Here is a 15,718-nt window from a genome sequence, read left to right on the forward strand (position 1 = left end):
GAGGAACTCGTGAAATTGTATGCATATATCTCGTATATGTACTACTACAGATTTGAATAAAACTTTGAGAAAGTAATTACACACATCTGCAACTGAATAACTTTTGAAGTTAACCCATTTCAAGAAGGCTTCCACAGCTGACAAAACTAACAAACCCATGAATGGTTATAATCCAGTTAATTTTACAGATGTTCACCTAAAATTTGATACAGTAGCAGCTGAGAGTTGCTCACAACACATACTCCGAGCACTAACAGATTGTGCAAGATCTTATTTGACATCATCATAAAGTTATTTTTTATTATTATTATTTGACCTAAATAACTATACAGTAACTCCATTTCTCAACACTGATCTTGGTTGAAAACTCTATCCTGAAAAGTATAGGTGAAATGCATGTTTTAAAGGAATGCTAGGTTTTTAATTCTGATTTTCTTTTTCTTTTTTGTCATGCCCACTGCATGTCATTGATCTTGATACATTTATTTTAAAAACTCCCCAGGTCTTCTCTCACCTTCCCTTCTCCTTTTACCCTCTTGCCCTCCTCCATTTTTCTCTTACCACCATCTCTATTAGATGACAAGGGACTGTTTCAGAGTTCACATGGAAGCCCTTCTGTCTTCCTCTGACTTCTAGCCATCCTCTAGAGTCCATGCGCAGCATCCAGTGCGCAGTGTCCTTGACTTAGGAGGGTTTCTGGGACTGTGACAGCTTCAAGGTGGTTAGACGGAGCATGACCTGACTTCAGGCTGGTGGACTTCATTATTACACTACACACTCACATGTTCACACACACAGAAAGCAAGGGTGGATGCAGTTTGAGTTTGTTTTCTTGACTTTCTGCCATAACATCAGCTGTAAATAAAAAAATTGCATTTCCTGTGAAAATGCAGTATGAATGCTTATTGCTTAAGAACTTGCTGAAAAACATCTGAAATTAGCTAATAAAAACAAGTTAAATTTAGCTTAAATGAAAGGACAAGCCTTAATTAACAGAAGAAAGCAGAAAAAACATATTTACTGAATTAGGTATCAATTGGCAGAAATGAGCAAAAAAAAACAACAACATTAGCTAAAAATAGGATGAAATTTATAAAATAAAAAAGCTGAAAAGGAGCTGAAAAGGCTGAAAGAAGCTTAAACTACCAGAATGAAGCTGAAAGAGCTAAAAAAATTTAAAAAAAAAGTGGAGTTAGCTGAAAAGGCTAAAATTAGCATAAAAACAGCTAAATAGTAGCTGAAATAGCAGAAAAAAGTAAAACTATCAGAAAGCTGAAAGGAGCATAACAAGCTCAAATTACCATAAATAAGTTAATTAGGCTGAAAGTAACATGAAAAACTAATTTTTTTTTCTGAAAACAGCTGAAATTAGCAAAAAATATGCTAAAAAGGTAGCTGAAAACGTAGAACAAGCTTAATTTAGAAGCACATTATATAGAAGAAAGCAGAAAGAACACATTTGCCCAGTTAGGCTGAAAGAAGAAGGAATGAGAACAAAAAACTGAAAATGATATGAAAACAGCTGAAATATGCATAAAACAACAAAATAGATAGCTAAAATATTAGAAAAAGCTGAAACACAGAAATAAGCTGACAGGAACATAAGCTAAAATTAACAGACAGAAGTTAGAAGAAGCACAAAATGTTGTAGTTAGTAGAAATACCCTGAAAGGAGTACAAAACAACTACAAAAACAGCTGAAAGTAGCTGAAAAAAGGTTTAAATTTGCACAAGGAAGCTGAAAGAAGCTGAACCAGAACAAAATGTGAATGGAGCAGTTAAAGGTTGTAAACACATCTCAAGAATTGAAGGATGTAAAATGAGCTCAATTCTTCTTATATGAGAACAAAAATATGGCAGAAAAGGCTAAATATTTCAAATAGCTAAAGTTGCACTAATACCAAAAGTTATAGGATTGTCCTGAAAGAGCTGAATGTTTTAATTTATGATTTGTTGAAATAGCTTGAAAACGTCAGGATGAGAATCACGCCGAAAAATGTACGGAAGAAAAATGGAGCACAATAGTGTGACTGCTTCATAAATATTCACACAATAAGTACAAGCACACGCTACATGTCCTATGGAGAGGCCAAACACTGAGACACGCTCGGACATCCCTGCGGAGGATTTCACATGGGCAGTATATGTAATTCACAAATGATCGACTTTCTTTTTTTAAATATTTCTGCATTGTGAGTTCATATTCAACTAGATGGGATCTTGTCAGAGTAGTGACAAAGCTCCTCAAATGGAGCTTGTGAATTTGTGTGGATTGTAGTTATTCATTTTACACTGCAATCCATTGTTATCAATCAGGCCTAAGTGCAATTCAGTCAGAGGATTTGTATTCTCTCCCCCAAAATAAGAAGTCAGTATAGATCACGATGATACACTGCACCTTAACAAAAACAACAACAAAAAGAATAAATAAAAAAAAAAAATGATTAAAAAAAGTTATTTTTGTGCTTCTGCTGTCAACAGCAGACCAAAGAAATGTTTACTAAAGAGCATCACAGGTACAATTTAGTAAACAGTTTTTAATATTGCGTCTACGTTTAATTGTTGGTATTATTTCCATTAAAACACCACATCCACCACCTACTCTGCACCACACCCACACAAACACACATTTGGCCAATTAGTTTAAATTCCCATGTAGTGATCCACCACAACATAAAAAAAGGAAGGGATGGTCCTTGTTGTGCTCACTGACATATTTCTCTCAAACCTTCCAGTCACAAATCATAAAGTTAATGAAAATAATTAAAGACGTTTTTTTAAGTGGTGACAGATTCATTAAACTGTGGACAACGAATCTGCAGCGTTACAAAACATTTTCACTTTGTGATTGTTGTCCAGATGTTTAATGAACATGTGTGAATCATATAGGCGTGTGAGGGCCATCAATCAAAATGTTAGAAAATGACAAAAAGACTCATTGTCTCAATGCATTTGTATTTTAGCTTTATTTTTATGATTTTTTTTAGCGTTACACAAACAGAAAAGCCTTTTCTGAGGCATCGTGTATAAATATACATCTGATCGTCCGTGTTTCTCTCGTTGCTTGGGCTATTTTCCCCTTCTGTCACATTCAGATCATACCACTGAGTCTGACTTACTCGCCGTTAACCTCTCACTTGCGCAACACAAAGTCACGATCCCTGTCAGCGTGGGGAGAAGTGCCAAAGCGAAACAGATGTCTGCTTTAGAGGAAACAACACAGAACAGTTACTTTCTCCTCATATTTCCTTTTAAGGTTCTGGAAACTCGGAGCGATGTGGGTACGTGTGAATTCATTCCATTCTCGGTCCCGTTCTCCGCGCAGGAATCCTGGCAACATGCTTTTTGATGGCTAGGACACTCCTTGTTGGCTTGTACGATGTACATGAACTAATGGAATTTGTGATATTATAAAAAGAGAAGCAAGTAACATAAATCCTGATCCTGACTGCCTTTAAAGTCGAATCAATCCTGCATCGGTGTGCAGCCAGATTTTGCTCTAAATTGTCTCGACACTGCAGCAAAATCAAACACAGAGACCTTTGATTTGCCATCAGAGTTGCTCAAAGATGTGGGAATTACTTGTCAAACCAGACAGGTAGAAAGGATGCTGACAGGCGGCAAGGTAAAGACGCAGGGGGAGCCAAGACCAGCAATTAGTGCAGATTGATTTGGGTTGAGGAGCCACCCACGTCTGTCTTGGCAGGGGCAAAGTCGCGGCCGGCAGCTGTGAGAAGCGCCAGGTTAATTAGAGGTGTGCAGGTCTGCTCGAGTGTGTGCACCGTGTGCTAATATACTGCTTCTTTATGCAGACTGCAGATTACAAGATATGTGCTAAATCACATACATAATGCAACCCCCCACCTCGTTCCTCCCCCTTTCAGACAGCGATCACATACATGAGAAAACACGCAAGTTGGCAAACAACTGGCACCTTCATGCTCCACCACCAGCTGATTAAACGCACCCCTTCCTATAGCCTATAAACGATTGATATGTGCAGAGACAAAACGTGCTCCTCACACCAACACCGTGCTCGCACATGTGTGCATTAATCAGTTTCTCTCTGCAGTGTCTGGCTTCTCGTCGTTTGCAATTAAGAGGTACAGATTATTGTTGTTATTAATAAGCGTGTCTGCACGGCAATTCATAACTGTCGAACGCAATGAGCTAAAGGTAATGGGTCACCAATTATACACATGGGGAGCCTTGTAAGGTTTCAAAAGGCAGGGAGCGCACGCTGAATCGCATCAAGACTCGTGCATGCTGATGAGAGTTGAACTTTGAAAGAAGCATGCATGAGGAAACTTACCGTGTTTTTCAGACTGTAAGGTGCACTTAAAATCCTTTAATTTTCTTTAAAAATCGACAGTGAGCATTATAATCAGGTGCTCCTTATGTATTAACTCCAGTGGCGTAGTCTACATTTTTGTAGTGGAGATACTGCAATAAAGTTGAGCATGCATCAGGATATGCAATAAAGTTAGTTTTACTTTGGACACCGCCGAAGCCACCGAGTGCGAATGTCCAACGACCAACACAAAACTAACTTTACCACGGCTTGTCCGTATACTGTGCTTAGAAACCAAAGTACACCGGTTGGTACAACGTAATCTTCTATTTATTTTGATTTTTAAGCGTATTGAACATTTCCAAATTTCTTTGATGCTTGTATTTGAATAAATGTACAACAAACTTTGTACAACAGTTGGCTTTGTATTAGAAACACGTTATAGAATTTACAAAACAGTATCAAAGCAAATGTCCAAGTATTAAGTACAGAAGTATTAATTATACAATAATTTGCTGGATAATCTGGTGTAATAAACAAACTCTGCACATCGATAGATTGTTACGGAAGCATTTAACTGCTGTTTAACATATCACTGACACGTGTCTAATCATATGTCATGTATCACTGGGCGCTTTTAAGTGGGTATACTGACATTCTTAAGCTTTTCTAGTGGGTATACTCCGTATACCTGCATATCACGAAGACTACACCACTGATTAACTCTGATTGTACTTACTGACCTCGAACCAATTTTATGTGGTTATTGTGAATAAAGTTTGACTTATCTGACTGTTTTGTTTCGTTTAATGCGCCGTATAGTCTGTAAATACGGCATTTAAAACCCTCACACCACGCCACGAGGCTGCGTCCATATACCTCGGTGACAAATCTGAACCAGAGGTGAGGAAAACGGGGGAAAGGGGAGTGAGTGCATGAGATCAGAGAACAAGTCGTCTGCGTCCTTCAACAACGAAACAAAACAAGAGGATTTTCCCTTTAAAGGGCCGAACGCTACTTTAGAGAAGTAGATGCTGTAATGGAAGCCATATGGAAAAAGTAACGATAGAGCACTCAAAAATCCTCTAAAAATCAGTTTGCACCCTGTTTGCTGATACATCTTCCTTGATCCAGCCAAGAATAAACAGTGACATGCTCAGTCATCTCAAAGGTAAGATTAAAAGGCACATTTTACATATGCAAAATATTAAAACTTGAACCTAATTCTCATGCAAATGAAAAACTGGGCCTGAACTTAACACAATGTGTTCCTGTATTACAAGTAAAGCCATGCAGCAGGGCATGTGGAACATCTGCACACACAAGCAGCACATCACCCTCTCGCATATGACTTAAATTCAGCATTTGGAGAGCTGAATTATATAATTGCCACCAGCTGTAATGGCCTGTTGAGCTGCAGATTCTGGTTTCAAAACAAACAGGCTTTTATGAGTCATGGCTTCATAGTGGTGATGGAGCTCAGGTTTCCCCGGTTGAAACGCAAATAAATAATCAAGAGTATCCCCCTCAATGCGCCACCATTACTGTTTTGTTCTTGGAGAGCTGCTGTAGCGAGAGTGTATATGGTTCACATTAGCCTGAAAAGAGAAGAGTGAACTCTTTATCCTCGTTCATGTTCAGTAGGAGGAGAGGTTCTGCAACTACAGAAAACTATTCAGAAATCTGAGCACAAAAAAAATGTTTAAAGATAATTACATTTTCATGAAGGAATGGTCAAAGCTAGCCTCAGATCACCAGATGGTTCATCCAATCACCAAATATTTTATGAAGGCACTTTCCAATAATTAAATTGTTCTGTGCGACTATAGTTGGTATACATTATATTTTAATGCGCATTAAGTTATGCATTAGAAAAGGCTGATGGAATTGCAAAATTAGATTCGATTTTTATTTATTTTTTCGTGCTACAGCAATATCTTCCAGAGATGGTTTTTATGTTGAAACAAATACTTTGCCACTTTCAGATACTGCCACAGAGACAAGTTGATTTATTCCAAACCGATAAATGGGAAAATGTTTGATGTGTTTCTATATGACATCAAGCAAATGTTAAACGTGTCCAAAAATGTTGCCATTGCATCCAGATCAGTCTACAAACTTCAATATGAGCCTGAAAAGATCTGTGAAACACGTTTTGTTGTATTTTGGACATTTACTGAGCATCTTTTTGTTCTTGTCACAGAGTTGTTGCATATCTGTAAAATTCACAACAATCTAGCTGTAAATTAACTTGAGCTTCTTGAATGCATATAAATCTGTGCAAATTTAAATAGAACCTGGTGAAATTTAAAAAACAGACATGCAGAATATAGTGGCAAAGCTGAGCAGCTACACAAATAAAATAATAATAAATAAAGATATTATATAATAAATAAAATAATGGCTTCAAATGCATTTGAGGAAAATCTTCAAGATCCTAGTATTTGAACAGAATTTTACAATTTTATTAAGAAAACGCTTAATATGATTAGAGTTCACACAGCTGATTGTTGTATGTTTAAGCAAACAAACTAAAAAGATTGCGCGTGAATATTTTTGACGGCTGTAATTTCACCTTCAATCAGTGTTTTATTTTTCTATGATTGTTTCTCAGTTCAAACGGAGATATGAAAAACCACAAAATTACTCAGTACGTAAAGTATTTATTCAGATAAATCACACAACTCGTTGCTGTTTTATTAGCTTATGATTACATAATACAGACTGGTAATCAGTCAAACCCCTTCATCGCACCCACCCCTCTCATACTATATACAATTATCGACTCAGTGCGTTGAGTCCAGCGTCAAACCTGCAGCAGTGCTCTGCACGTCATGATCACAGTGCCCTGCGTTACTCAGACCCTTTGGAGTCCAGAATGGTGACCTATCCCACGCTTCGCTCGAACAGGTAGAATTTTAGAAATTGATGGCCAAATTGTAGAGATTCTGCACAAAGCAGACATGTTAATAGCCTGAAAAGGAGACAGGAGATTAAATGTGATGGAAAAGTGCTTTTGATGGACGTGTGTGCATAAGTAAGGAAATTAAAGTAAAAATAAATAAATAAATAAACAGCAGTGATGAGGCAGGCAAAATGGAGTTTTCAAGAAAAACAAAACATATATGCGTTAGTTCAGATCATTTGAACATTACGACCATTATGAACAAATAATGTCTAACCTGTTGTAGATAGATTTTTAAATGACCTCAGCTTAGATAAATGGTTTCATTCGGACTGAATTGACAATCTAAAGACTAGTCCAAACAGATACAATTAAAAAAATGTATGTAGGCATGTCAAAAATGTCACAATAGTTCATATGCATGTGCTATTTTATGTTACTGTCAAGTTTGTTTTGCATGATTGTTTAAAAATAATTAGATGGCACGCCCAAACAGACACAACAGCAGCTAGCTGTAGCATTTTTAGCATAGCTTGGGCTTCTACCTGCAAAAAAAAAAATCATATTATTAGCAGAATAATCTTGTAATGCAGTCTAGTGGTGGCTTCTAAGGTTCATAAAGTTGTTTGATATGTTTTGAGATCTTCGATTTTAGTTTTAACACAACAGTAAATCACTTTGATCTTTGCCCCGCTCTTGCTTTGCTCATAAATTTGCTCAGAATTAAGCTTGATTTTTCCAAACTGAGGTTGTTCAAAGTGTTTTCCACAGCAGGTAAGATACTGATTGTTCGAACGTTTCAACAGTACTTCACTTCACATAGAACTTTTTCTCTAATTTGTGTGCTAATGTGGACTGAAAAGTGTATTAGTTGCTCACTTTAATGTTCCAAGACAAACTTTTTCATTTCTTTTCAACACCATTTTCCATCTTCAGCACATCACAAGCATTGCTGTCACTCAGCCACCTCTCTGCTTGAAATTCACCGATTATACACACACACCTGTAGTGTTTATGCGATACGCAGGCATATGGAGAATACCCACTAGAAAAGCTCAAGAATTTCAGTATATCCATTTTAAAGCGCCCAATTATACATGACATATCAAGGCACGTGTCATTGATATGTTAAACGGCAGTTAAGTGCTTCTGTAACAATTTGTCTGTATGCAGCGCTTGTTTATTACATTTGCTTATCCAGCAAATTATTACTACTTAATACTTGAACATGTTTTGCTTTGATAATGTTTTATAAATTATATAACATGTTTTTAACACAAAGCCAACTGTTGTACAACATTTGTTGTACAATTATTCAAATATAAGCATCAGAGAAATTTGGAAATGTTCAATATGCTTAAAAATCAAAATAAATTGACAATTACTTGCCTGTGTACTTTGGTTTCTAAGCACAGTATACCCACTACAAAAAAGTAGACTACACCACTGATACATACGTTAGTAAAAACCACTGTTAAAAATATTCCCATCATCGGTGCTTTTTCACTCATTTTAGAACGTTTTTAAGAGCGCAAAGGCAGGAAAAATAAAAATATTGGGCGAAAACAAAATCCTTTCTGTTTTCCACAAAGAGACACAAATATACATTCACCAAAAATACTGTCATATTTACTGATTCAAAGATATTCCAAATCATGTCTACAGAATACATACATTTGCTTCTATATGCACTGAGTGAAACTCTGCTGCAGATTTCCATAATAGCCAGAATGCCATCTTTACTGGTGCTGTTCTTGTATAAGACTTAAAAGAAATGATTTAATGAGTATTTGACCCCAGAAGGCAACATGTTAATAAAAATATGTCTGGCATGTCATCAACAATAACTTCAAAACCAGCAGATGCACCCAGATTTGTTAGAATGACCTTTAAGCGAAAAACCTATAAACCTCTAGATGCTTTTATTTTTACATTACTCGTGCTTATAGATGTGCCTTTTGCAGTGGCTACGCAGTTCGTTTACCATTTAAGTCTTCTCAGCCCACAAATTGCCTCATTTGAGCCTTTTGACAAAAAAATGAAGCGTCAAGTAAAGTGCCTCTTCACACACAAAAAAAGGTTGATTCTGACAGAGGCAATCACCGTACGAGTGCGCCACCATCCATCCACCTGTTCAGTCCGTTTTCAAACTTGTCACTTTGGCCAAATTCAAAGGCTTGTTAATTTTAGCCCAAAGAAACACTTTCCCTTCAAATCATCTATTTCTTTAAATGCTTGGAGAAATCCCAGATGATAGGCTTTTAAAAAGAACAGGCCAGCTACATGTGCTTAAAAAAAGTGAAGAAGGGCTTGATGTTTAAAAAAAAAAAAAAAAAAAAAATGATGGACCTCAGTTTTGTTCTTAGTTGAATTCAATGATTTGTCACGAATGCTCTCTGGAGGATAACTAGTAACGGTAGATTATAAAAACGTAATCATGCCATGACATACACATTTACAGAAACACCCACACCTTATTAGAAAAAAGGCTTTTCAATGAATGTTTAATTACTTTATTTTTAATTAGTCATGTAAGGCTGCTTGGTGAAAGCCCAGGTATGAAACTGGGATAGTTCATCTAGTGCAGTCTTTATTATGTTCAAGGATAAAAAAAGCTTTATTTATTTGTCAATGTATAATTTTTTTCCAACCCAATTTTGTAGTTTTTGTTTCAAACCTTTTCAGTCTCTTGTTTAAACCAGACTAATTTAAGGGCATGCATGCATCTTTCTTATGAGCAAATGAGAAGAAGCTTGAAAAGCCTTGGTGTGTCACTGAATTCAACAAATGTAGAAAATATGTGAGGTGTCGCACAGAAATTACCTTTTTTTTTTCACAGCAATGTAATGTTGCAGCATTTATAAATATGACCAGCATTTTTTGAGGGAATGCATATTGCACTCCACTTTGCATGTCAAAAGATCTCACACATCGTGTTAGTTTTTGCTCAGAGTTCTGTTTTTTCATTCAGCTGCTGCCTTCTGCAAGAATCACCATGACAAGAAAACTACCATGACAGATTTGGTCATTGTTTTATGCTCCATGCCCTTTCTGGGCTCAAACCTGTGGCCTCAAGATAACAATACTGCAACACTGACCACTGAGCTACAGCGGCCCCATTGCTTCTTACTCACTTTGTGTCGAAAGTAACTCTTGGTTCAGCACCTCCAAATCTGAGGGCATGGTCCTCAGGCGGAAAAAGTTGGGTTGCTGTCTTTGGGTCGAGGGTGAGGTTCTGCCTCAAGTGGAGGAGTTCAAGTATCTCGGGGTTTTCTTCAGGAGTGAGGGAAGAATGGAGCATGAGATTGACAGATGGATTGGCGCAGTGTCTGCAGTATTGTGGACTCTGTACCGGTCCATTGTGGTGAAGAGGGAGCTGGAAGGCAATGCTGTTTACGGTCTGTCTACATTCTTACCCTCACCTATGGTCACTCACTCTGGGTATAACAGAAAGAATGAAATTGCTGATACAGGCGGTTGAAATGAGTTTCCTTTGCAGGGTGGCTGGACTCTCCCTTAGAGATGGGGTGAGAAGTTCAGTTATCCTGGAGAGACTCGGAATAGAACCGCTGCTCCTCCACATCGAGAGGAGCCAGTTGAGGTGGTTCCAGCATCTTGTAAGGATGCTTCTTGGGCGCCTTCCTAGGGAGGTGCTTCGGGCATGCCCAACTGGGAGGAGACCCCAGAGAAGACTCAGGACACACTGGAGAGACTATGTCTTTTGGTTGGCCTAAGAACACCTTGAAGTCCTCCCAGAAGAGCTGGAAGAGGTGGCTGTGGAAAGAGATGTCTGGGCCTCCTTGTTCAAGCCGTTTTCCCCACGACCCAACTTCAGAATAAGTGAAAGAGAATGGATGGATGGATGGATGGATGGATGGATGGATGGATGGATGGATGGATGGATGGATGGATGGATGACTTGGTGCCACCAACTCATGGCTCACTCATCTGTAAATTACACTGAGTTTAGTGTTGCTAATGAACCATTTTGACTACAAAAGTGAATCAGATGTAAATGTAAATGCACTGACATCTTTCTGAGTTTCATTTGGTAGGTCTGACATCAGCCTCACGTACTTGTAGTTGTTCTCATAAAAAACACCCCGATACTTCTTAGCGATACAACTTTTATACTTGGTGATGTTGTTTCCTGTTCCACGTTAAAAGTAACCAAGGGCAAAAAACCAAGTTCGTATTGTTAAAATTAACACTGGTGGTGTTAAGACCGCAGACTGTCTGCTGTGATCTTAATGAAATAAATGTTTCTAAAGTCATAGAGTAATGTTTAACTGCTCATAAACTACTTGGTATCCATACTCAGTATTAACCTATACAGAAACTGAAGTACTTTTACATACTCTGTCTGAAAAAAAAAAAAAAACAGTATTGGAACACCCCTAGTTTCATTAAGCTGTGTCCAATAATTTGTGAGATGTTTTGCTAACAGACAGACATGGACACAAACAGACAGGACATTTCATGAATGCATGTTTTTAGTGGTAATGGGTAATAAAATGCCTCCTACTCTAAGTCAAACAAAAAATAATCACCCGGAAGGTGTAGGAATCCTTTAGTGACTGGTTTGATCTCACTTTAGAGCTCCTGCTTGCACCTACAGTAGATTATCTTACCTTAGCTTTCTTCATCCCTCTCCCTTCCTCTCCTTCTGTCCTTTCTTTGATACGGACAGAATACAACAGCTGGAAGTTGAATGCTTTATCCAGGTTTGGCCAGCCACCAACCCTTTCCATGCTATTTTAAGCTCTTGCCTCCTTTTCACTCTGGTTCTCTCTCAATTTAGTAGAAAGCATATCACCGTCTGGCAGATGTTGAGTCCCCACCCCAGTCCTTATCCTTCCCTCTGTTTGCCTCTCATTTTCCCCCCATCGCGTTCCGATTTATTGGTAAAAATTTATGCAACAGCAACTGACGCAGATGTTCAGTGTTTGTTCACCGGGCCCAATTCTCTTTCCTCCATCCACTCACTCTGTCACTCCCTCTGTCTGCACCTGTGCAGATTTGGTGCCAAACTCCTGTTGCATCTTGATGGGAGGTCCAAACATTCCCAGTGCTGAGCCCATGAAAGCAAATCTCTCACTATTCTTCACCGTGCTATGGGCCGGTGCGACCCTGTTTGGAGAATCAGCATCATGTAAATGACGTAAGAGGTCATAAAAATGCAAAAATCCCCTTAAAACAAACTCACACACACATGCAGACAAACATACATAAACAGATACACAAACACAACTAACTTTAAATTATATTAGCACAGCACACTGTTGATTCCACCCTTTTTTTTTAGTTTTTACATATTGAAGAGGATTTAAAAGTCAAATCAATAGGTGCTACAAGACATTTTACATTCTACAGGTGTAGAGTTGTTGTACAGACAGATTAACTTTTGGACTTTAACTCAGGAGACTAAGGTTTGGGTGCATTATGGAACTATTCAGGACAGGTGCTTTTAGAAAATGTCTCTTTTTATCGGGCAGCCCAGCGAGACATGGGGATAGAATACATTCCAGAATTGTGCATTGAACAAGAAGAGTAACTAGCATGGTTTTTTTTTAACATAGGAAAATCATGTGTTAATCAAATAAAACAATTACAGCTGAAAGCTTTAATATTTGCTGCACTTTAACATAATTATTCAGAAATCCTTAAGGATAGATAGATGGCTAGATGGATAGATGGATGGATGGATGGATGGATGGATGGATGGATGGATGGATGGATGGATGGATGGTTCTAATAATACAGAAAAAAACACGTATGAACTAATCAAAAAGAAGCAGAATACACAAATTTGGAAAAACTCAGTACACACATATGCAAGTTGGTAGGGAGTACTACAATCATGATTAACCTTTATATACTGTATGTATACATACATACACACACATTTAAGCATACATGCACATGTACATGTATATACTGTATACACAGATACATGTGTCCAGGGTGCCGCAGATTTACAAGGCTCTATTTTAAATACTTCTTTACAAACAGGTATTCTTAGACTTTAAAAGTACTTTCTTATTGGCTTTAATTAGGATTTAGATTAGGATTCACATGACTGAAATGTGCACTGTACGCACTAATGGTAAATGAACTGTACTTATAGTTTCGTTCTAGCTAACGAGGCTACTCAAAGTCCTTTACAACACAAAAAGTGCAGCATCCGCACACATTCACTCCACAACATCTCTACAAAACTAGTCTGAGTAAATCCTTTTATAGAGTCTAATTAGTGCTTTAGATCACATTCATACAGCAATGGGGTTCACATTGATGAGGAGTTCAGTGTTTGGTCCAGGGATACTTTGACATGTTCATACTGGTGGAATTGAATCTCCGACTCTCTCGTTGGAGAACGACCGCTCTAACCACTGATCCACAGCTTAATAATTTCTAGAGAAAAAATATGTAGCGAAGAGCAATTTTTATGTACGCATGGACATGGAACACACAGTCAGTGTGAGGTATTACTGAAGTATTTTCACCATAAACTGGAGTAGAATGGGCTCAGGTGTGGACAGAATCTAACAATAGACATTCTTGAAGTTTGACTCACAGTAACTATCGTGTTCTCCTAGCAGTACCTGTCCGATGTGACACACTCTAGAAAAAGTAGCAGATGTGAAAGTTAATCATAGAGGAAAGGTAAAAGAGAGACGGTCCCATCAAGTGCAGGTGAGGTGAAAGAAAGATGGAGGAAAAGATGGAGAGAAGAAATGGGAGCTGAAAATGAGTGTGAAACAGATCGGAGGCTGTGTGCAGAAGCAGCAGATGGACCGGTGAGCAGTGGAGCGAGACGGAAGAACACAGCCTTTGTTCTCCCTGATGTCTGCCTGAATGTATTCTACCTTTCTGTTACCTGCCTGCTGTAACGTTGCAGCGATGCCAGTACATTTTTCAGCACTCCTCGTGTCTTTTCTCCACTGTCCTTCCCTTTAAAGTCTGCTGCTTCTTTTCACCATGTTCACTAACTTTGACCTCCATATACCAGCTTTTGTAACGCCGTCCTTGTCTTGTTTATTATTCCACTCTTCTGTGCAGATCCACCACCATCCATCCTCCTATAGCTCCTACAGCCCCCAGAGAACTTGTCGAGCACCCCCTGCTTTCCATTTTCTTTGTTTCTTCTTCTCAGCACATACTCCAGATGTTGTGGCACACGCCAGTACACCTACACACCATTACTCCTAATACCTCGCTGGGGGTGAGACTACACGCGTGGCATAGCTCATCTACTCCAATTGCATCACGCGTGTAAGGAAATAAAGATGTCGTTTTGAATGTGTGCTGCATTTGCGCCTTTGTCCAGTTGCACACAGCTGGCTGAGATTGACGTTACAGATGTGGTCCACCGTGTTGCAGTTCAGATTTCAGTTGTTAGTGAGGTTTTCCATGAAAACTCAGCTCACTTTAAATTTCAGCTCTAGAGTCTATGGTTTGTCTGAGGCGCCCTCCAGAGATGAGCCCAGCTCTCCTCGCAGCAGGGGTGTGCAGTGCCATGCTGTGAACAAAGGATTAGGAGATCATGTGCATGTGTGTGTGTATGTGACAGCCCACATAACCCCATATCCTCAGGGCCGACGGCTGCCTAACTTCCATTCTCTCTACATCCATCTTTTGCTGTGTATGCACGTGAGCGTGTGTGCACGCGCGCGCACTGATCCTATCATCATATTAACATAGATGACAATCTGGCGCGAAGGTGCTGATCAAAGATAAATTTCCCTCCCTGGCTCGCCTCCTGTTAATTACGCCATCTGTGTAGGAACGCGGCGTCCTGAGTGTGGGGGAGGCCAATCCGTCAAATGCTCTCACTCTGCGGTGCTGACAGGAATCCACCAGAGACTGATTGCCTCCAACCATCAGATAGGTTACACACACACGGCCGTGAGGGCATTCGGAGCTCGCCAACACACACACACAACACGTCACGTTCAGCTGTTTTAATGCTGTAAGGCCCTGAATCTATCAGACAAACGCTGAAAAATGCATGAAGACTACTTTTCCCTCGCCTCTTGCAGCATTCCCAAACATTTCAACATCTCGCCAACGATATTTGACTTAAATGACAAGAAGAATTTGAATCCTTCTGAGCGTCGAGCAGAAGAGATTGAAATGTGCGTCCTCAATAAAACTCCAGTATAAGAAAATATGACAATATATAAAACATGTTTTAGAGTTAATGTTTGTGTGAATCTATAACTCAAGATTTCTAATGTTTCAAAATCCATTCGTCCATCCATCCATCCATCCATCAATTTATCCATTCATCCATCCATCTGTCCATCCATCATCCATCCATCCACCCACCCCTCCATCCCTCATCATTCCTCCATCCATCCAACCACCCACACACTTATCCATCCATCATCCATCAATGCAACCAACTGTCCATCCATCCATCCATCCATCATCCATCCATCAACCCACCCATCCCTCTATCATCCCTCCATCCATCTATTCACCCATCCATCTATCCACCCATCCATCCATCATCCATC

This window comes from Nematolebias whitei, chromosome 19 (genome assembly GCF_014905685.2).
Source record: "Nematolebias whitei isolate Nwh7 chromosome 19, NemWhi1, whole genome shotgun sequence".
Lineage (NCBI taxonomy): Eukaryota > Metazoa > Chordata > Actinopteri > Cyprinodontiformes > Rivulidae > Nematolebias > Nematolebias whitei.